The following is a 22,708-nucleotide window of genomic DNA, read 5'->3' as shown; positions in this document are numbered from 1 at the left end:
ATTTTGTTCCCTGTTTCTAATGTCCTGCATATCAATCATGTACTGAGGGGTCAGACCTTACCCACCCCATGCAGGTCAGCATTAACATTCAAACTATGCTTCCCAGCTCCAAGGAAGTCCCCCTAGCTAGTTGGTCTCGTGTAATTCCATTTATCTTTGGATGCTTCAAGATGCCTGCCAAAACATGTACTTTCCTTTCTTCAAGAGGGGAGTTAATCTGGCTGTCTGCCCAAGATGCAGCTATCATGCTTGAATTTATAGTGCTTGTCCTCCGGTGCTGAATTTGACAGATAAGGTAAGCTCAAACACATTGCTACCTGCTTCTCACTGGGTGGATCCAGACTGGCACTTTAAGCCAACACAGGGTCGGCTCATAGACAGATCACAAACTCAAATCCAAACACACACATCTGCCTCCCATCCCACTCCTGTACTCACCCCATTCTTAGATGTCTCAGCCGTGGCTCAAAAAGCTACCACTTCCAAAGTGGTGTGAACCCACCAATCTGCTCTAGGCACTCACCAGTATTCTCTGTCATATGCACATGACCACTAAAAATGTATGGAAAAAAGAAACCCAAACCACACCAAGGGGCTGGTGTGCAACAACCGTCTGAACGCACCAAAACACCTGCAAGGGAAATAGGCTAATCGCATGGGAGCATCTGATCAGAATTCAGCCACTTCATTTTGAACCAGCCCGATTTGAGATGCCCCCTATATGTCCAAAGCTGCCAGTCTGGACCCTGCCACTGTGTTTCTTTCTGACAGGTGGCTGTTACCAGAACATTTGGTGCTGCCCCTGCTGTTCTTTGTCCTAAGGCATGAATGGATCCTGTGCTCTCATGCTAAATATTTCATTATATCAAAGTCAAAGTGGACTAGTAAGCCTTTTAATAATAACCAGGTGCACCTGCATGCACTTGTTTAAGTCTAGACTAATTCTTAACTTCTAGCTTCCAAAACAACGGGGAGAAATCTCAACATACTTTCCCTGAAATTTTTTTACCTCCTTTGCGGCAAGGAAATAATTAGCTAGCCACATATACAGTAAAACTGACAAAGAGTCACCAAATCTTACTCCATTTAGCCATTGTCCAAACAGACTCCATGGTGTCTGCATGGGAGTGGACCATTGGCCCCTTCAAACTTGACCACATGGATCATCAGACTATGCTTGTCATGGGGCAGGCAAAGGCCAGGGCCCAGGAAAAGGACTAGATGCATGCTGCCTCCATTATTGTCAACAATACCATAAAATCATGCCTAAGTTGACTCAATCTATCCCAGACTGTTGCTTTCTGTCCACACATTAGACCAGCATGAAGTGTTCACCAATAATTCCAAATGGTCAGCTATTGCTGCCAATTCTAAGCAGACCATTCTGCCTGCAAGACTATGCAGTGTCACCTTAAGCATGTTTGAACAATATTGCTCCCAGGAAGCTCTACTCATGTTCTTTCCCTTCTTCATGTATGTTATGGGCAAGACTTTTTTTGAGCAGGAACGCACAGAAATGCAGTTCCAGCTGGCTTGGTGTCTGGAGGTGCAGCCTAATGTGCAAATGAGTTCCTGCTAGGCTTTTCCTACAAAAAAATCCCAGTTTATGGGCATTAAATACCTGATACTATGGCCTTTTGTGAATTAAAAATATTGTACTGGAGGCTCTGTAGAGAGTCCACACTTAGTTAAACTGTTCTCCTTCTACTTAACCATCTTAAATAGCACTCTGCTCCTAGACCTAGTAGTCACAACAAATAAAGAGCTTCTTTCAACACCCATTGTATTCAACTCACTGATTAGTCTTTGAAGCTCCTCTTGTCCAAATGGAGTGCATGCAAAGTATAACCCTGCTCTATAGCCAGACTTCAGTCAGCCAGATCAGTCCACCTCCCCACCCCAATCTAACAAGAGGTCATGAAGATCTCCATCAGGACTACAGCTTCCACCAGGCCCCTTCTTTGAAGCCTGCTGTCCTCTTGCCTTCAGAATGAGGAAAAGCGAAGATCCCTATAAAGGACCTTTGTAGGCAAGTTCTAGTCAGGAGTTCCAAGTTTCCAAGCCTCTCCCTTACCATATAACAGGATGTTTCCTTCTCCCAATGTGAAAAACTCATCAAATATTGGAAAGATGCAAGACATCAAAGAGCTGCTGCATGTCTGCTGCAAGGCCAGCTGAATAAGGTCAACTGAATCCTATGGACCCCCCCACCCTTTATTAAAACTGGGTGTGGCAACTATGGGTGAGGGGGAAGCCTCTGAGAACTGTATCCTGGACTGGAGAATGTCCACTCCCCCACTCAAGCCTTTCCCACAGATGGTTTAAACCAACTCAGTTTGACCTGCTGTATTATTTCAACATACAAGGACATCCCAAAACTTAAGTGGTTACATTGCACACTGCAAAGCATTGCCAGAAGCCCAGATGAAGAGCTGTTTCCTGAAGATATCTCCAGAACAGCACTTTTGTGACTGTTCATTTATTGTAGTTGACTCTTTGTCTCATAGTTTCTTTTACTCTCCAAAGCACGATGTAGCCAGAGAAAAATTTCTCACAAAATGGCTACAAAAATATTCAGCCTTCTGTGACACTTTAAGATTAAAGACTACTCTTGACCAGTCTTTGTAAATGTTGTATTGTGGATGTATTTTTAATTCTTAAATTGTGTTTTCTTTTTATAATGTGTGACCTATGGGCTGTTAAATAAAGTGGTAAACTGGATTGTTTAAACTCCAACCATTGCAATCAAATAAAAAAGGAGACACAAGCTTTGATGGAAGACTGGTAGTGTGTAAGCTATGTACTCCCTAAAGGTCTCTTATTTGGAAACCTGATAGACCAAGACTGTACTTATTTGTAAGGTAAATAAATGTCACTTTTTGCTAGATATTTGACTAGACAGACAAGACAGAGATGGAGATGAATAACAAGTGTATTTAACATACAATAAAGTATTCAATAGGGTAAATGCATTATGTGGATGACTTCAATATGTAAAGTAAAACTGGCTCTCAAGTTCACTCCCCAAAGGTTTCCCTGCTCTGTAGCTGAACCTCTGGAAAAGGAAATAAATCCTGAAGGGAGGTTTGATTCCCCTTTTTTCAGACAACTTGCCTCAGCAGATTCAAGGCTGCTCTTTTACCACACAAAGCTCCTTTCCACAGAACCTGAGTGTACACATAAGTTAGGAATGATGGTCCTTAACAGGATACTTGTTTGTCACATTATAGCAAGCTTTCTTCCTTAAGACAACACTCAAACCCTACTAAAAGTCAATAAAAACCTGGCTAAGCTGACATGCCTTTATAATGCCACAAAATTCCTGTCCAAAGGGTGAAAAAAGTTTTCTTCATTCTACATAACTGAAATTGGTTTACTACTCCCATCCAGTAAAGTTCCCTGGGCTGTGACTGGCTGACAAGCACTTGGTCTACGGAAGATGAAGTAGTTAAATCTCAAATGATTAAATGGGCAATTAATATAAATAAAGAAATACAAATGGAGTCATGGGAACACTTGTGGAAGAACTCTATGAAGATATCTACATGTTACAATATTAAAGAGAAATGTTTTAAAATGTTATATAGATGGTATATGACACCTAAGAAACTAGCAAAAATGAGCAACCAGATGTCAGGCAGATGTTGGAAGTGTAAAAAGCATGAAGGTTCTTTTTACCACATGTGGTGGACGTGTGAAAAAGCAAGACAATACTGGCAAATGATTCAGAAAGAAATGTCAGAAATTTTAGGTTACGACGTTAAGAGATCTCCAGACGTGTTTTTGTTGGGATTACAAATGGAAAGTTTTCCGAAATTAGACAGAACTATTGTGTGGTATCTACTTTCAGCTGCAAAGATACTGTATGTGAAGCTATGGAAGCAAGATAAAACACCAGAAAAATGGGACTGGATTTTAAAAGTTATGTCTTGGAGTGAAATGGACAAACTTACAAGAATTTTAAAAGACTATGTTTTGGAGAAGTTTAAAATGGAGTGGGAGAAATTTCAAATATACGTTGAAAAACATTGGAAAGTAAAGGGACCTTTAGTGATGTTTGAAAATAATTGAAGCTTTGTGGAATGGTGGACTATAGTAATAATTATAAAGAAATGGAATTGTCTTTTTTTCTTTTTTTGGGTTTTTGTTTTTATTGGACTATTAGTATCTTTTTTGATAAGGTTAAGAGGATAGAGTATAAGGTTTTTTTTCCCCTAAGAGATATTATCTGGTATTTTTAGCAATTTAAGTAAACACCGGCAGGGGTCAAAATAAGGGGGATGGAAGGGGTGAAAAGTGACGTATTGGTATTATTTTTGCTTTAGTGCTTTTTAAAGTGCTTTTTCTATAAATATTGTTACAATACTGAACTGAATTACTCTGTTTTAATGTTTTTAACTGTTTAAATATTTAACTGTTTTATACTTGAAATTGTTTAAATTTTATGTTTGATTAACTGTTGGGAGCCGCCCTGAGCCATTCGTGGGAAGGGCGGGATATAAATCCCAAATAAATAAATAAATAAATAAATAAATACATTGCAATAATAAAATTGGTTTGACAAAGGTCTTTGTTGGGCTCAACATATTTGCAATTGGGGAAGTGAGATTGGGAGAAGGGGACATGAAGATCAGAGGCCTTTTAAAATTTCCTTTTGTCCTATGTGCAGTCCAGAGGCAACATTGCCAAGGAATGTGTACTCCATACATGTTCATGCTTTTTATTTTGCTGTTACCTAGAATGGTGTGGTACAGGTTCAAAGGGGCAACCAACTAGCTAACAAATTCAGGTGGGGTAGTCGTGTTGGTCAGAAGCAGCAGAACGAAATTGGAGTCCAGTGGCACCTTTAAGATCAACCAAGTTTAATTCTAGGTATAAGCTTTCATGTGCATGCAGGCTGCTTTATTTAGATCCAGGTGGGTAGCTGTGTTGTTCTGAAGCAATTAAGTTTTGAGTCCCATGGCAAAGTTTCATTCTGGGTATAAGCTTTTGTGTGCAAGCACACTTCATCAGATACAGGTGAAACAGAATTTAGAGTCAAAGTGCATAAGTACTATGACTATAGCTGGGACTGGATGTGAGAGATCTGTGAATGGCAGAAAATAAGCAAGCAAATACAAGAGAGCCAGTTTGGTGTAGTGGTTAAGTGTGCAGACTCTTGTTTGGGAGAACTGGGTTTGATTCCCCACTCCTTCACTTGCAGCTGCTGGAATAGTCTTGGGTCAGCCATAGCTCTCGCAGGAGCAGTCCTTGAAAGGGCAGCTTCTGAGACAGCTCTCTCAACCCCACCGACCTCACAGGGTGTTTATTGTGGGGGAAGGAGATTGTAAGCTGCTCTAAGATTCTGATTCAGAGAGAAGGGCGGTTTATAAATCTACAGTCTTCTTCATAACCAGGTGTGGGAACAATGTTTGAGTCCAGTGGTACCTCTGGGTCAAGTAAAGTTCCATTATGGGTATAAGCAAGAGACTTAGTATGTTCACTCCCTAAGATTAATTGAAACAGATTTCTTCAAATATTACATATAAGTAAGGAGGGGGGTAAATTGCCAGGAAGAGCTAATTGGAGTAAAAATGTCTAAGTAACTGAGCAATTCATACAGCTAAGATTGGAATAACACATTAGGTAAGACATGAAAATTGCAGTACATTGGTATAGAGATAATAAAACAATTAACAATGGATGTGAGAACTAAGTTTGACTGCAGTGGCACCATTTAGAACAACATAGTCTGATTTCTGGATATAAGTGAGAACTGAATGACAGCATATGTAATGAGAGGAGAAGCCAATATCTCTGTTAAGTCCTGGGGGTTCCATTGTTCTGAGGGTTGTAATTCAGCAGTTCAACAATCTCCTATTCCCATTTGTTTTTTAAATTCCTTTACAATAAGCAGCTACTTTGAGGGCTCGCATTGAGTGTCCTGGAAGGTTGAAGTGTTCTTCTGTTCTTGAATATGTTGGAAGTACTCCTTCAGGCATTGATGGCAGAAGAAGTCTTTCAGATCCCCAGACACAATGGACACATATCAAGGCTGAGAAACCTGTAGGAGAACACTTCCCCCCCATACAGTAAATTGAAAAGTCTATGCCCCTGCGGGTGACCCTGTAGAGTGCTGAAAACAAGAGATGAAGACAGGTGGTTTACCATAGCCTTCCTCTGCATAGTGACCCTGGAATTCTTTGGTGGTCTTCCGTTCAAATACTAAACAGAGATTACATTGTTTAGCTTCCAAGATCTGAGATTAGGATTTCCTGTTGCTAATGTCCAAATATGTTCCTCTAACATATTTCCACCCTGAGTGGGCTAGTAAAGCTAGACTTATCTCTTCAGATCACAGAAGGTCAATAGGGTTGGTCCTTGGCAGTTCTTATGTTAGCAGCCAGATCCCTCCTGCAGAAGGTCAAGATACCCCCTCTTTAATTACCCCCCCCCCAAAAAAATAATTTGTGTACTGTATAGCCTGACCTAGAAATGGGACCAAGATGGAGCTGAAGTGATTAAAAAACAAGTCTGGGGAACTATTTTGGGTAGGTGACTCAGGGTCACTGATTTGTAATAGATCTTTCCCCTCCCTAAATGAGATAATCTCAATAATGGGTTTCATAACCCCTCCTGCACCTGGTCTTGCTTTCCCTTATTTACTCGTCTTAACCAATGGGCTACTCATATAGTCCAAAAACCTCTCTCATCCTATATGTAATGGTAATCAGAGAAATGGTATCACCATCAGCTTACCTTCAGCAATTTTGTCAGAAAACATTAACACTTTCGGTCTACAACCAACTATTGCATCAAACACCATTAGCCACACTCATGGAAACTTTCACAAGTTTCCCTCTGTCTCTGTCCATCCATGGAAAAGCCATCAAGCCTCTCCATCACATTAAAAAACCCCAGTTATGGTATTGTTTTAGGGGCACATACTTCAGACCACCTCAGGATGAAATTCTGCTATAACTGGGCTCCCAGAGTCCCAGTTGTGTATATGTTCTGGATCCAACGTCACATCTGAGATGTTGATTGTTTCATCTTTGCTCTTCTCCAGACTTCATTCAACTAGATAGGTAAATATCACACACACCTATCTGAATCCCTGCTACTCTCTTTTATCTCTGTTAGCTTTGTATGTGTGTTTCTCTGTGTGGTTTTGTGTAAGCTTTGCTCTTTTATTCTTTTCAAATAAAATCCTTCCTATTTAATTTGGACTGGTTTATTTTGAACATTCTCAAAGAGGAAAAAAACCCTCTAAATGCTGGTGGAGATCCCTTAGTTGCCCACTCTCGCTAGTATCCAATTTACTAATTCTCCCAATTAATTTGGGGACCCCATCAATTTGAGTAACACTTGGATCATAGACCATCAAGGAAGTCCAGGGTTGCTGTGTGGAGACAGGCAGTGGCAAACCACCTCTGTTCATCTATTACCTTGAAAATCCTATAGGGCCTCCATGTTGGCTGAGATATGATGGCACTTTCTACCAACATATACCCATATTATCATATATTTTGAGATACAAATTATAACTGATACTTGAAGACACCTGTAAAAAACAGTTTTGACAAACATGACATTTTTCACAGAGCTGTTTCCAAATATAAAAGAGAAATGATATTTAATGAAACACCTTGCCTAGAAATAAGGCAAATGATCAGTATAGTAACAAAGATAAACTTCAACACCTGACATTACTTTAAAGTATTTGACATTCAGTACAAGAAAAGACAATTTATTTTTTATATAACACAAAATGGGTAAGGATAAAATGCCATGTTGAATGGCTCACAAAGCAGAAAGGATGTCTCCTAGAAGAAAGTATCTCTACAATGGTAGTAGTGCATTAAAAAAAAGCCACAGGTAGCTGTGATCAGTGTTCTCTCTAAGCTGAGTTAGTTGGAGCTAGCTCACAGGTTTTTTAGCCTCCAGCTCACACATGTTTGTCTTAGCTCAGGAAAAATGAGCAAATTAATTTATGTAGTAGCTCACAAATTTAATGCCAGTAGTTCACAAAGTAGATCTGTTTGCTCACAAGACTCCACAGATTAGAGGGACATTGGTTGTGATGTTACCAGAATGACAGCTTGTGAAGTGTACCAAAAAGGTAGATTGCAGTTTACCCAAGGAAATCATCACTAGCTTGGTATTTAGGAGTTGCAATCTCTATCCACAGGAATAATAATAAAAAAAACTATATCAGGAATGTTTATGCAACTATTTTGAGGACACCAATTAATTTCTACCACAAGTTAGGAAAGGCACAAACAGGTATAAGAAAAGGCCTGCATGGTTAACAAACAAAGTTATGGAAGCTGTAAAAGGTAAGAAGGATTCCTTTAAGTGGTGGAAAGCTAGTCCAAGTGAGATTAATAAAAGGGAACACAGGCTGTGGCAAATCAAATGCAAGACTGTGATCAGGCAGGCAAAAAGGGACTATGAGGAGCATATTGTAAAAAACATAAAGACCAACAATAAAAATTTCTTCAAATATATTAGAAGCAGGAAACCAGCCAGGGAGGCAGTGGGGCCCTTGGATGACCAAGGGGTAAAAGGATTACTGAAGGAAGATAGGGAAATGGCTGAGAAGCTGAATGCAGTTTTTGCCTCCATCTTCACTGTGGAAGATGAGAAGTGTTTGCCCGCTCCAGAACTGCTAATTTTGGAAGGGGTGTTGCAAGACCTGAGTCAGATTGAGGTGACAAGAGAGGAGGTCCTACAACTGATAGACAAATTGAAAACTAATAAGTCACCAGGTCCGGATGGCATACATCCAAGAGTTCTGAAAGAACTTAAAGGTGAAATTGTGGATCTCCTGACAAAAATATGTAATCTTTCATTGAAATCTGCCTCCGTTCCTGAGGACCGGAAGGTAGCAAATGTCACCCCCATCTTTAAAAAGGGTTTGAGAGGAGATCCAGGAAATTACAGGCCAGTCAGTCTGACTTCAATACTGGGAAAGTTGGTAGAAACCATTATCAAGGACAGAATGAGTAGGCACATTAATGAACACAAGTTATTGAGGAAGTCTCAGCATGGGTTCTATAAGGGAAGATCTTGCCTCACTAACCTGTTAGAGTTTTTTGAGGGGGTAAACAAACATGTGGACAAAGGGGACCCAATAGATGTTGTTTACCTTGACTTCCAGAAAGCTTTTGATAAAGTTCCTCATCAAAGGCTCCTTAGTAAGCTTGAGAGTCATGGAGTAAAAGGACAGGTCCTCTTGTGGATCAAAAACTGGCTAATTAATAGGAAACAGAGAATGAGTATAAATGGGCAATCTTCGCAGTGGAAAATTGCATGGTAAGCAGTGGAGTGCCACAGGGCTCAGTACTGGGTCCCATGCTCTTTAACTTGTTCATAAATGTTTTGGAGTTGGGAGTAAGCAGTGAAGTGGCTAAGTTTGCAGATGTCACTAAATTGTTCAGGGTGGTAAGAACCAGAGATGATTGTGAGGCACTCCAAAGGGGAATTGTTGAGGCTGGATGAGTGGGCGTCAACGTGGCAGATGAGGTTCAATGTGGCCAAGTGCAAAGTAATGCACATTGGGGCCAAGAATTCCAGCTACAAATACAAGTTAATGGGGTATGAACTGGCAGAGAGACTGACCAAGAGAGAGATCTTGGGGTCGTGGTAGATAACTCACTGAAAATGTCAAGACAGTGTGCAATAGCAATAGAAAAGGCCAACGCCATGCTGGGAATTATTAGGAAGGGAACTGAAAACAAATCAGCCAGTGTCAAAGTGCCCCTATGACATAAATCGATGGTGAGGTCTCATTTGGAATACTGTGTACAATTCTGGTCACCGCACCTCAAAAAGAATATTATAGTATTGGAAAAAGCCCAGAAAAGGGCAACGAGAATGATTAAAGGTTTGAAACACTTTCCCTATGAAGAGAGGTTAAAACGCTTGGGGCTCTTTAGCTTGGAGAAACATCGACTGTGGGGAGACATGATAGAGGTTTACAAGATTATGCATGGGATGGAGAAAGTAGAGAATGAAGTCCTTTTCTCTGTTTCTCACAATACAAGAACTCGTAGGCATTCAATGAAATTGCTGAGCAGTAGGATTAGAACGGATAAAAGGAAGTACTTCTTCACCCAAAGGGTGATTAACATGTGGAATTCACTGCCACAGAAGGTGGTGGCAGCTACAAGCATAGCCAGCTTCAGGAGTGGTTTGGATAAATATATGGAGCAGAGGTCCATCAGTGGCTATTAGCCACAGCATATTATTGGAACTGTCTGGGGCAGTGATGCTGTGTATTCTTGGTGCGGGGGGGGGGGGGCGTGCAAAGTGGATGGGCTTCTAGCCCCACTTGTGAACCTCCTTTCTTTTTTGGCCACTGTGTGACAGAGTGTTGAACTGAATAGATCATTGGCCTGATCCAACATGGCTTCTCTTATGTTCTTAATTTATGTGATCTCACTAGCCTGTACATGGGACAGTGAGAAAACTGATACTGACTTAGGTGAGTTGCACATGAGGACAGGCCTGTGTGGTTTCCTCATTGTCAGTGTAGCTGCTGATACAGTGCAGTTGCAATGTAGCTTCTACATTGTTCATAAAAGTTTTATGCAGTTGTTTTATGCAGTTGTCCTGCCCCAAACCCTCAACAGCAGCCATTCTTTTCTCCCTTTGCCATGGGAGCTTATTCAGTTTCATTTTTTTTAAAACCCTGTAATTGAATATTGTTATACTGATGTGACATTAGAATAGTATTTACCAGGTTCTCTGAATTCCTGGGTTTTATATATATATGTAAGAAAATGATAGAGCCTTACCTATTACAGATGGCGACCGGGCAGGAGCTCGGGTGCTAGAGCTCCTGGAGAAAACCTAAACCGGGGAGCCTTACCTGCCCACCTGCCACCCCAGCTCGACAGAGACGGTCAGAGACGGTCAGAAACGCAATCCTGGCCAGCTAAAATCCAGCCTGACCGCTCTCTCGCCTTGGAGAAGGAGGTGAGTCGCTGGAGGGCCGGCGAGCGCTGGGTTGGACGAGCCGGGTGTGGCCTGCTGTTGCCGCGGAGACGGCGGAGGCGGCAGGGTGGAGTGAGAGGCAGCCGGCCGAACGACGAGCAGGGCCGGTATCGCCAGAGGGAGCGTGCGGAGTGAGGCAGCTGAGCCAGCGACGCCCGGTGAGGCGGCGAGCGGAGCCAACACGAGGGCGGGGACGCCGGCAGGACGCGAGGTCGGAGACGCCCACCGGAGTGAGGCGGAGGCCTGTTTACTACGCGTGCGGGGGGTCCGTTTGCCACTCGTGCAGGCTACCAACGGAACGTGAAAGGTGGAGGCGTCGAGCGACCAACGTGGCCGCGCCCCAAGAGGAACAGATCAACGGGGGAGGCCTGGGGCGATGGCAGATAGAGCCGGGGGTGCCGTTATCGCCAAGGGAGCTGCAAACGACGGTCCCGACGTTGCCGGGTACCGAGTAGGCTGGCTTCCACTGAGTGGACTGACTTCACCGCCGGGAGATCAGCTGGGCTTCACAGCACGGCAGGGAGCGCGAGGGGGGCTTACACCTCCCCCAGGCTCACCAGGCCGGTAGAAGACATTAGACTTGCACCCGGTATTGCTACCCGGTGCTATGGCCGGCTAGACACTGCCCTCTACATTTATACAGCTGCAATAACGCTGACTTTGCACCTACCCGCACTTTACCACTCTAATAAGCACTTTACAACATCTTATGTACTACCTCATACCACAACGTACTACCTCGTCCAAGAAGATCATATATTGCACTTTAGTAATGCCTTACCTCACTCACGGACTACTAGCTTAAAAATTGATCTGGGAATTGGCCCATTTGTTTAACTTATTAGATATTTATTGTATGTATTGGATTTGAATTTTATGAATTTTATTGGCGAATTAAATTGAGGGTAATTTATGGGGTGGGATTTATAATTAATTCTAGCCATTAGATCTAAATTATGTATCTGACCAATCATATATAAGGGAACTGGGGGGGTAGGTTTTTCTTGGGTTAATTCGAATTTTGGGATCTGGTAGGACGGTGTGATCTGGGGAGTGTTGTAATGACTGTGCATCAGCGTGGGTCAGGACAGTGGTAACCACCAGTGGGGAATGGCCGGTCTAGGGATTCCAGTGCTCCTGGGGAGGGGGAGGTATGGCGGTGGGAGCAGACGATATAAGGGAGGAGGACCGAGACAAGTCAGTGCTCGCTCCCCCTCCAATCTGTGTCCCATCCCAATGGTGACAGGGAGTAGGGCCAGGAAGAATAACTCGCCTCCGTCATTGGTGTTATGCAATGCCAGGTCCATTAATAATAAAACTTTTGTCCTCCGAGAGTTCCTAATCGAACAGGACATGGACCTGGCATGCGTGACCAAAACCTGGGTCCGAGAGGGAGATACATTAGCCCTCTCGCAAACAGCTCCACCAGGTTATTCGGTCTTTCACCAATCGCGGACTAGTGGGCGGGGGGGAGGAGTGGCATTATTTGTACGTGAGGCTTACTCCTTCAGGGCGCTCCCGGCCCCAAAGATCGAAGGCATTGAATGTGCTGGCTTGGCACTGGAGGCTGGACAGGGATTGGCGATCTGGCTGGTATACCGTACGCCTAACGCACCAGCCGGCGCCTTACCGTCCCTACTCGAGGCGGCGACGGGCTGGGCGTTGGAGCACCCAAGGCTGGTGATCCTGGGTGACTTCAACGTCCATGCTGATGACCCAACCTCTAGTCAGGCGACGGTCCTGGTGTCATCCATGGCAACACTAGGACTCTCTCAGTTTGTTACAGCCCCCACTCACCAGGCTGGTCACATGTTAGACCTGGTCTTTGCGGCCGGGGTTATGGTGGACGATATAACCACTAAAGTGGTGCCGTGGTCGGACCACCTCGCCCTTAAGGCTCGTATAGATATGCCACCCCGAACCTGTTTAGGCGATGAGCCTATTATGGCTCGCCCGCGGAGCCAGATGGACCCGGAACGGTTCCAATCGGCCCTGTGGGATCCCTGGCCCTCTGGCGATTCCCTCAATGGCCTGGTTGAGATATGGAATGCTCAACTATCTGGGGCCATCGACGAGATCGCACCTCGACGCCCTCTACGGCCTCGGAGTAGGCTGGCTCCGTGGTATACCCTGGAGCTGCGCCAGCTGAAACAAGGTCTCAGATGGCTAGAGAGGCAATGGCGACGCACCCGTGACGAAGTGACTAGAACATCTTATAGGACGTTTATGAGGTCCTATGAGATGGCAATCAAGGCTGCAAAGAAAACATACTTTGCGACCAAGATTGCGTCTGCAAATTCGCGCCCAGCTCAATTGTTTAAGATAATTCGGAACCTCACTACACTGCCACAAGGCAAGCCAAACGTTAAGGAATTGGAAATAGGCTGCGAGGCTTTTGCAAAAATTTTTGCAGACAAGGTCCAATCACTCCGCCATGACTGCCCAGCCATATTAGATACAGTGAGCGAACTCGAGGCTCCGTGTGTGTCTTCTAATTCGATCCTGGACTGTTTCGACCCACTCAGCTTGGAGGAGGTTGACAGAATCCTGGTAACTGCACGCCCCACTACATGCGATCTGGACCCATGCCCCTCCTGGTTAATTAAGGCCTGCCGGGAGGAGCTAGGATGTCCTATACAGGACATCATAAATAGATCTCTTTCGGAGGGCCAGTTTCCAACACCCCTGAAAGAGGCAGTGGTCCGCCCTCTCCTGAAAAAAGCTACATCAGACCCGGCCGAATTGGCCCATTACCGGCCGGTCTCAAATTTGCCCTTTTTGGGCAAAATTATCGAGAGGGCTGTGGCGTTGCAGTTGCAGGACTTTCTGGATGACACTTCCGCCTTGGATCCATATCAGTCCGGCTTCCGTCCGGGCCACGGGGTGGAGACAGTGTTGGTCGCCCTCATGGATGATCTCCGGCGACATCTGGATCGAGGCGGCTCGGCGGTATTGCTGTTGTTAGACCTATCGGCTGTGTTCGATATGGTCGATCATCAGCTGCTGACCCGCCATCTCGCCGACGCAGGAATTCGGGGGTTGGCCTTACAGTGGCTCTCCTCCTTCCTTGAAGGTCGGGGACAAAGGGTGGCGGTTGGAGGAGAGATGTCCCGGAGACACTTACTTAATTGTGGGGTCCCGCAGGGGGCAGTTCTCTCCCCAATGCTGTTTAATATCTTTATACGCCCCCTTGCCCAGATTGCCCGGAGACACGGGCTGGGTTGCCATCAGTACGCTGATGACACCCAGCTCTATCTACTGATGGGCGGCCGGGCCGCCGACACCCCTATAAATCTGGATCGGGTGTTGCAAGCCGTGGCAGACTGGATCAGGCTGAGTGGGCTGAAGCTGAATCCAGCGAAGACAGAGGTCCTTTGCGTGGATCACTGCGGACTGGGAGGGGAGATCTCCCTACCAACTTTTGACGGTGTCTCACTAATACCAGTGCACAAGGTCAAAAGCCTGGGAGTGCTACTGGAGCCCTCCCTGACAATGGAGGCACAGATAGCTGCCACTGCGAAATCCGCCTTCTTCCATCTTAGAAGGGCGAGACAGTTGGCCCCCTTCCTGGAACGTAGCGACCTAGCAACAGTGATCCATGCAACGGTCACCTCAAGACTAGACTACTGTAATGCCCTCTACATGGGGCTGCCCTTGTGCCAAACTCGGAAGTTGCAGCTAGTGCAGAATGCTGCGGCCAGGCTGCTACTGGGACTACCTCGGTGGGAACATGTGCGGCCTGGGCTGAAGGAACTGCACTGGCTTCCAATTATATTCTGAGTTCGCTATAAGGTGCTGGTTATCACCTTTAAAGCCATATATGGCCGAGGCCCTGCCTACCTTAGGGACCGCCTCTCCCCACACGTTCCCCAGAGAGCACTAAGATCTAGTTCTCAAAGCCTTCTAAGGATCCCTGGACCAAAAGAGGCCAAACTAAGAGTAACAAGAGAGCAGGCCTTTTCTGTAATGGCCCCCCACTGCTGGAACCAATTGCCGGAGGAAGTGCGAGCCCTGCGGGACTTTAATCAATTCCGCAGGGCTTGCAAAACCACTCTCTTTCTGCAAGCATATGAGGAACCCTGAAAGCGAGATCTCGCCATCGAAATACGTCAACTGAATATAGCACCTTAACTTAATTTTAACTGTAATTTAATGTAACTGTTTTAACTGTATGTATTAATTGTATTTTAAAATTGTTTTATAAATCATGGTATACCATGTCATGTTAGCCGCCCTGAGCCTGCTCCGGCGGGAAGGGCAGGATATAAATAAAATATTATTATTATTATTATTATTATTATTATTATTATTATTATTATTATTATTATTATTATTATTATTATTATTATTATATTTTCTAATATTTTCCCCTTATATCTCTGCAACAGAAGAAAATAGAGACTTATTTTAAGAAAAAAAGAAAGCTGGGAATTCAAACAACCTATTACACATATTGTTATATCAACATAATGATACTTCATTGACATTTTTTAAAAAAATTAAAAGTCTCCTGGTTGTGGGAAGAAGAAATGGCTGAGGTGGAGACAAGAGCAATGAAAATTCTGAATTTTCCCACCTGCACAACAGTCATCCAGGCAACTTCACAGTAAAGTAGGTTTGATAAAAATGAGAGCAAAGTCCAGGAAACACTGGGAGGTGCACAAATGCACCATGATGCTGAGGGGAAGCAGGGGGAGGGACTGCCCCAAAGCACCAAATTCATGCAGAAATGGCCTTAGTTGTTTTGGGTAGAAAGGTTGGTTGAAATATTTTAATAAATAAAATAAATACATTAAAGTGATTTATATATTATAGTAAAGGTCTGAAATGTAATGACTGTGGATGTTGTTATCACTAATAAATTTTGTTAATATCTAAAAACTCAGAAGCACCATATAATACCCACATTCATTGAAATGGTCAGTATTCTCATACAACATCATCCTTATATTCTATATCGTGTTTACCAGAAAATAGATGTGCGGACTGTGTTCTGAGAATTACTATCTTCTCTATAGCCTTTCATAAATTGTCTAAATGACAAATTTGGTAAGGGTCTAATGAAAGCTTTGGACACCTGAGATGATTTCATAAATTTCAGTCATGTTAGAAAGCTTCTCTTTGATATCCTGAAGTTAACTGGCATAATGACTGTTTGAGGAAGCAAGATATACTAGAAACCCACTGAAGCCATTTATACTAAGCATGGGCTCACAATGTACTTTTAAAACAGAAGAATAAATGGATTCTCATTGTACTGTTTGGAGCTCTTGTCCAAAATATTTCTTTTGCTTCCTCTTATCACAGCTGGAATAGTAGAAAATGCAAACTGTTGTTTTGTCCCAACTATCAGTGGCCACATACAATGGTAACAGAAGTTAAATTGGTTGAAAAACTCTGCTGTTCTTTCTGAAAGCCTTCCATTGACAGTGGTAAACAGCTGGCAATTTCAGAACCTATAAAAACATTGGCACATCATCAAGGAACACAAAAATTCTATTTAGAATGGGATTTTTGAGGTACTGTAAATGAAGCAGAACGTGTTATGCTTTAAAGTCAAGGATGACTGTCAGATCTGCAGAGGGACTACATCAGGCAGGGAAGAACTTACACAGTCATTGTAAATTTTGAGCATTTTATGATAAGAAGACAAGAGGAACAGCAGCAAGTCTCAGTGAGCTCAGTCTATAGAGCAATTATTTCAGTAATAATACACTGCATGTTTCTCCTTTACTGCTCTTGTGTGGATTACAAATGGAATTTAAATCTGAGCTGGGTAGACCTGGGAACGTTGTACTAATATTCAGTTTAAAAGCTGGCAGGAAAGCCTACTGAGAATATAAGTCTTATTTGTTTCTTAAACAAGTAACAATAGCAACAGAATGTGAGAGGCTTAAGGAAGAAAAGAACACAAGCTATGCTCCATTTTCTTTGCCTGTCTCATATTAATTGCACTGGAAAAACAACTCCTATTTTTTCTTTACAGTCACAAGGTTAGACATTTTATGATTTAAAGAACCCTGATATTACTTGTATTTAGATAAATTGTTCCAGCACCATTTCACAAATAAAGACACAAGACAACCATTCTTCAGGTGTAATTAGTTTTTTTTCTATATTAGTTGTCTGATCTATATCATAATTATTCTGCTTTATGACTGGGCTGGGTTAAGTAACCCTTTCTTGGTTAAGTAACCAATACCTGGGCAACTCCTTCTGGGCTCCATTTACTGGCAATCTTTATCCTTACTTGAACATACCTGTGCTGAGAAGAGTTGAGCTTTACTGCCCTTACCTTGCATGCAATACAAACAAGTAGGAGTTTGGTCAACACTGCTCAGCTCCCAACCCACCCTGCCATAGGGATGAGTGATAGAATGTTTAGGAATGGCCCTCAATCATGAGCAACTCGTCCAATTCATTAAAAACCTAATTAAGTGCTAATCAGTCTGTAGATCAGGCCTAGTTATTCTTTTCAATCTCCTGACAACATGAAGCAAGTAAAACAGAGCACCCTTAGAAAACCATTCATAGGAGACTCCCAAAAAATTCTGCTTTACCCTGAAGCAGTTGATTAATCCCATATTGTCCAGGGCAAAGAGTAATAGGTGTGTGCAAGAAAAAAAATGGATCTATTCAGATTTGGGTGTTTGGGACCCAAAAATAATTGGTATTCCCAAATATCTCCAAATACCAGTATTGTTATTATACTGGTATTTGGGAAATCCAAATACATTCAGCTCCATTATACTCTATGGGGACTATCCCCATAGGGTATAATAGAGAATTTCACTCACTGAGTCATGTGGAGCTGACCCAGCAAGTGAAGTGATTTAAATTTCACTTGGTGAGTCATGTGATTTAAACTTTAAACCTCTCCCAGCCTCTTCTGGAGTCATATCACAGCTGCTGTTCTACCTTGCAGCATCTACTTAACCTACATTTGTAGCACTGTATGGAAAGGTAAGAACATTGCACCCCAGTGACCATCCAGAAACCAGCAACACCACCTGCATCAGTACACATATTATATCTTACTGGTATTGGAGTATGTTTCATATAAGGCACTTACATATAGCACAACTGCTAGAGCTTGAGATGGAAGGAAAGAGAGAGACAAAATAAAATCCATTACTGATTTTTTTAAAAAAACAGAAATATTACTCTTCTATTTGAATAATGCAAAAAGTTTTGCCAATTAAAAATAAATGAAAAATTCAGCATTAGTAAGTTGTAATGTGATACCTGCTATGGTACACTAATAAAGCCTAGTAAAGTGATTTTTTAAAAAACATCAATTACAGGCAGTGTAGAAGAGTTGGTTAAAAAAATGTGTAAGAGTTTTTCCAGCTTCAGTGCATTGTGTCCATGAAATAAAGACTTGGCTTTACAAGACGCCTATGAAGATGGAGGATAAAGAAGACAGGACTCAATAATGAATGAGTTTGAACTGGGTAAGGTAAAATTATTCACTTGCAGAGAAATATTTGGAGCTGTCCCGATACTGAATGTCAATCAGCTTCTAAAGTCCAAATGCCCTGTAAGACTTGCTGGGATAAAAATAATGGCAACACCAAGATAAAGGGAAAGCTAATAACTGAAACTCCAGGCTGTAGGAAAGCAATCTGGAGAGGAAAGCTTTTTGTGGAATACCTTCTTGACAGTGTTATCCTTCAAGACAAAGAAAAGCACAAGAACAGTCCCAAATACAAGTGAAGCATTTAAGTTCTCAGATATAAGGTGTGAATTGCCAGTAAACTATTTTCCTCCATTCTGTGTAACTCTATAGACTTCATTTTGTTCAGAAACCAGCTTTGTCAGAACTATCCAGACATCAGATGCTGTATGGATATGTCATACACAATCCATTTTCTCAATGAAGATGAGCAGACATCTTTGTAATATAGCAACTGGGAAACACACTTTCTAATTACATTTCTACAGATTGCATTCAGAATCAAAGGCAGCTGCTTCTTGGACTTCAAGAACAATTTTCAGAAGTCCAACAAAAGGCTTAGAGACAAACAAGGTCATAATAACACATTTAAATGGTCAAGCTTCCCCACAATAAACACGTAAGCAGAAATTTGATCATTTATGTTCTAGTCCAAACATTTAGAGACATGTTCATGGTGCTGGCACTGCAAATTACTTTATAGACTCAAATTCACTTTGTAAAGGTGAGCTAGCTCCGAGTAGAAAATTATACAGAGAAATTGAGATGAGCGAGGAAGAGAATGCTCCATTGATTGCCACTATAAAGTTAACTTGATTTATGATTTTCAGTTCTTCTAATTCTGCTTTTAAATAAGCACATATGTATTTTGCAGGGGGGTTTTGCAGCCCCAGCACAAGGGGCGGTGAGATGGCAAAGAAGACAAGAGATCCATTCCAAATACCCCAATAAGACACACTTACAATTTAGCTGTTTGGAATAAAATTAGCCACAGCTTTATCTGTTATAGTAGTAAGAAGCCTTGACACAGTATGGGGCAATCTGAAACAAAGCTTCCAACTGATGCAAGGGCCATAGCCAGTGGGAGGACACAGCAGGTGGTGCCTCCATCAGAACACCCCCATGAGGAAGATCATGAAGTAAAGCAGCAACTCACACAGGTGCTTGGAAAAAAGCTCCACCCTGTGGAGGCAAAGAGGTTGAGCTCCATGCCAGCAGCCTACCATGGCTGGGTGAGCAGTAGAGGCCAGGTGAAAAGCACCAGGCTTCCACTACTGCAATCTCTCTGAAGAACCCCCTCCAGCAGCTGGGAATTGGAAGTGAGTGGTGCTCCAGAGAGTGAATTCTAAGTGGGAAGGAGGTGAGGCAAGGTGAGCGGGTGAGAGGCGGTGCCTTGATTAACTTGGAAGCTGACTGCAGAAGACCTCTCCTTCCTCAGCTGCCTTAATTTAATCTAATAGAGCTATTTTAATTAGCTCCATTAATTAAATTAGTGTTCCTTATCCAGTGCCCTGATGCCCCCCACAGCAAAATTCCTGCTATGGTCCTCCTGGGTGTTGAATCCTGCAGCCTCCCTTGGTCTTGACAGTCTTGCCCAGTCTGTTAGACATCTTCTCCCTTGCCACATCAACCCTCTCTTGACCCCATGCCAAGAGTGCCACTCCAATCAGACCAGAAGATGGTCATGGCTGCGAACTCCTCTCATAATGCTCACAAATCCTCCTCAGTATGGTGTGCCAAGCCAATATCTGTGCAGGCCCCCATGTTATTCTCACACAGTTATATCATGTCTGGGTGCTGGTGATGCTGAATGTGTTATTGCCAGTAGGAAGGAGGGCATTCCTTCCATCTCATTCTTAAACCAATTCAAGTGATCTACAGCACATACCCCAAGGTAAGATTCTTGCCCCATCCAGTTGAGTATGTAGGTTGCTGCCCAGTGGACAATTCTGTGCCCATAGATTCAAACCAACTTACACTGACACCCTGAAACTGAATAAGCCACTGTTAACAATCAGCAGCTAGGTGTGGCCAGATGTAGTACTTTTTGGAGCACCATCTCCCAATGGCTTAGGTGCATGACAACCATAGCCCCAAGGCTATGAGGTCTGAACTCTCTGGGAGGAGGCTGAGAGCTGCTATACCAGACCACAGGACCCCAACAAGCTGGTATTTCATGAGTGGAAAGCTGTTCTTGTGGATATAAGGGGACCTGGCTGTGTACTGGAGGACCTGCTCCTGCAGCACTGGCCAGGTATCCCTACATCTGCAGCCACTGATGAATATGAGCAAAAGGGGCAACTGAGTGAAATACTCCTGCAGTATGGTATATTCCCAAATTCCTAGAGTTCCTCGGAAAATGGGCCTGGGTAGCGATTGGCCTGCAGCACCAGCACTGGGTAGTGATTGCCCTGCAGCACTAGGCTACAAAACCTTTCCTTCTGCCAGTTTGGTGTAGTGGTTAAGTGCACGGACTCTTATCTGGGAGAACCAGGTTTGATTCCCCATTCCTCCACTTGCAGCTGCTGGAATGGCCTTGGGTTAGCCATAGCTCTCTCAGCCCCACCTACCTCACAGGATGTCTGTTGGGGGGGAGGGGGGAAGGTAAATGAGATTGTAAACTGCTCGGAGACTCTGAGATTCAGTGTGAGGGGCGAGGTATAAATCCAATATCTTCTTCTTCTGAAGGAGAAACAAGGCATACATGATGCTGTTATCAATGCAAACTTGCATACCATGCTCATAACTATTCCAAGCAAAAAGTCTGCTTATTCATCACTCTTACTATTACTTAGTTGTCGCACCAGAACCTGATCCTTCTGTTCTGAAACTCCTCTCACTAGATGACTGCCACCATGAGGATGGGAAACAAGTCTAGGAAGGTAAGGTCCCACTATATACCCACTTCCCCTCAAGTGGCTAGCCATTGTCGGGCACACCAATGCCTGTTGTAACAACACTCAAAAACTGATTGTAATAAAAAAAAAACCTGTTGTAATAACACTAAAAAAGAGAGAGAGAGATTATAGCACTGGAAAAAGTGCAGAAAAGGGCAAATAGAATGATTAAAGGGTTGGAACACTCTCCCTATGAAGAAAGGTTAAAACTCTTGGGGCTCTTTAGCTTGGAGAAACATCAGCTGAGGGGTGACATGATAGAGGTTTACAAGATTGTGCATGGAACAGAAAAGGCAGAGAAAGAAGTAGTTTTCTCCCTTTCTCACAATATGAGAACTTGTGGACATTCAATGAAATTTATCAGGTTAGAACTGATAAAAGGAAGTACTTCTTCGCTCAAAGGGTGATTAACACATGGAATTCACTGCCATAGGAGGTGGCGGTGGCTACAAGCATAGACAGCTTCAAGAGGGGATTGGCTAAGCATATGGAGCAGAGGTCCATCAGTGGCTATTAGCCACAGGATATTATTGGAATTCTCTGTCCAGGGCATAGAATCATGGAATCATAGTTGGAAGGAACCTCCAGGGTCATCTAGTCCAACCCTCTGCACAATGTAGGAAACTCACAAACACCTCCCCCTAAATTCACAGGATCTTCATTGCTGTCAGATGGCCATCTAACCTCTGTTTAAAAACCTCCAAGGAAGGAGAGCCCATCACCTCCCGAGGAAGCCTGTTCCACTGAGGAATCGCTGTAACGGTCAGGAAGTTCTTCCTAATGTTGAGCCAGAAACTCTTTTGATTTAATTTTAACCCATTGGTTCTGGTCCTACCTTCTGGGGCCACAGAAAACAATTCCATACCATCCTTTAGATGACAGCCCTTCAACCGCCTCCTCTCCAGGCTAAACATCCCCAGCTCCTTCAACCTTTCCTCATAGGACTTGGTCTCCAGACCCCTCACCATCTTCGTCGCCCTCCTCTGGACCCATTCCAGCTTCTCTATATCCTTCTTAAAATGCGGTGCCCAAAACTGAACACAGTACTCCAGGTGAGGTCTTACCAGAGCAGAGTAAAGTGATACCATCACATCACATGATCTGGACACTAGATTTCTGGTTTACAGTGATGCTCTGTATGCATGGTGCTTGAGGGGGGGGCACAGTGGGAGGGGTTCTAGCCCCACTGGTGGACCTCCTGTTGGCACTTGTGTTTTTTGGCCACTGTGTGACACAGTGTTGGAATGGATAGACCATTGGCCTGATCCAACATGGCTTCTCTTATGTTCTTATGATGGTACCTACTGCATCAGACTGCATTTGGATGCTGTTGCCCACTGCCCAGATTGATTGGTTGCTGCTAGCTGGTGACCCC

This window comes from Heteronotia binoei, chromosome 8 (assembly GCF_032191835.1).
Source record: "Heteronotia binoei isolate CCM8104 ecotype False Entrance Well chromosome 8, APGP_CSIRO_Hbin_v1, whole genome shotgun sequence".
Taxonomy (NCBI): domain Eukaryota; kingdom Metazoa; phylum Chordata; class Lepidosauria; order Squamata; family Gekkonidae; genus Heteronotia; species Heteronotia binoei.
This window is presented reverse-complemented; position numbering follows the sequence as displayed.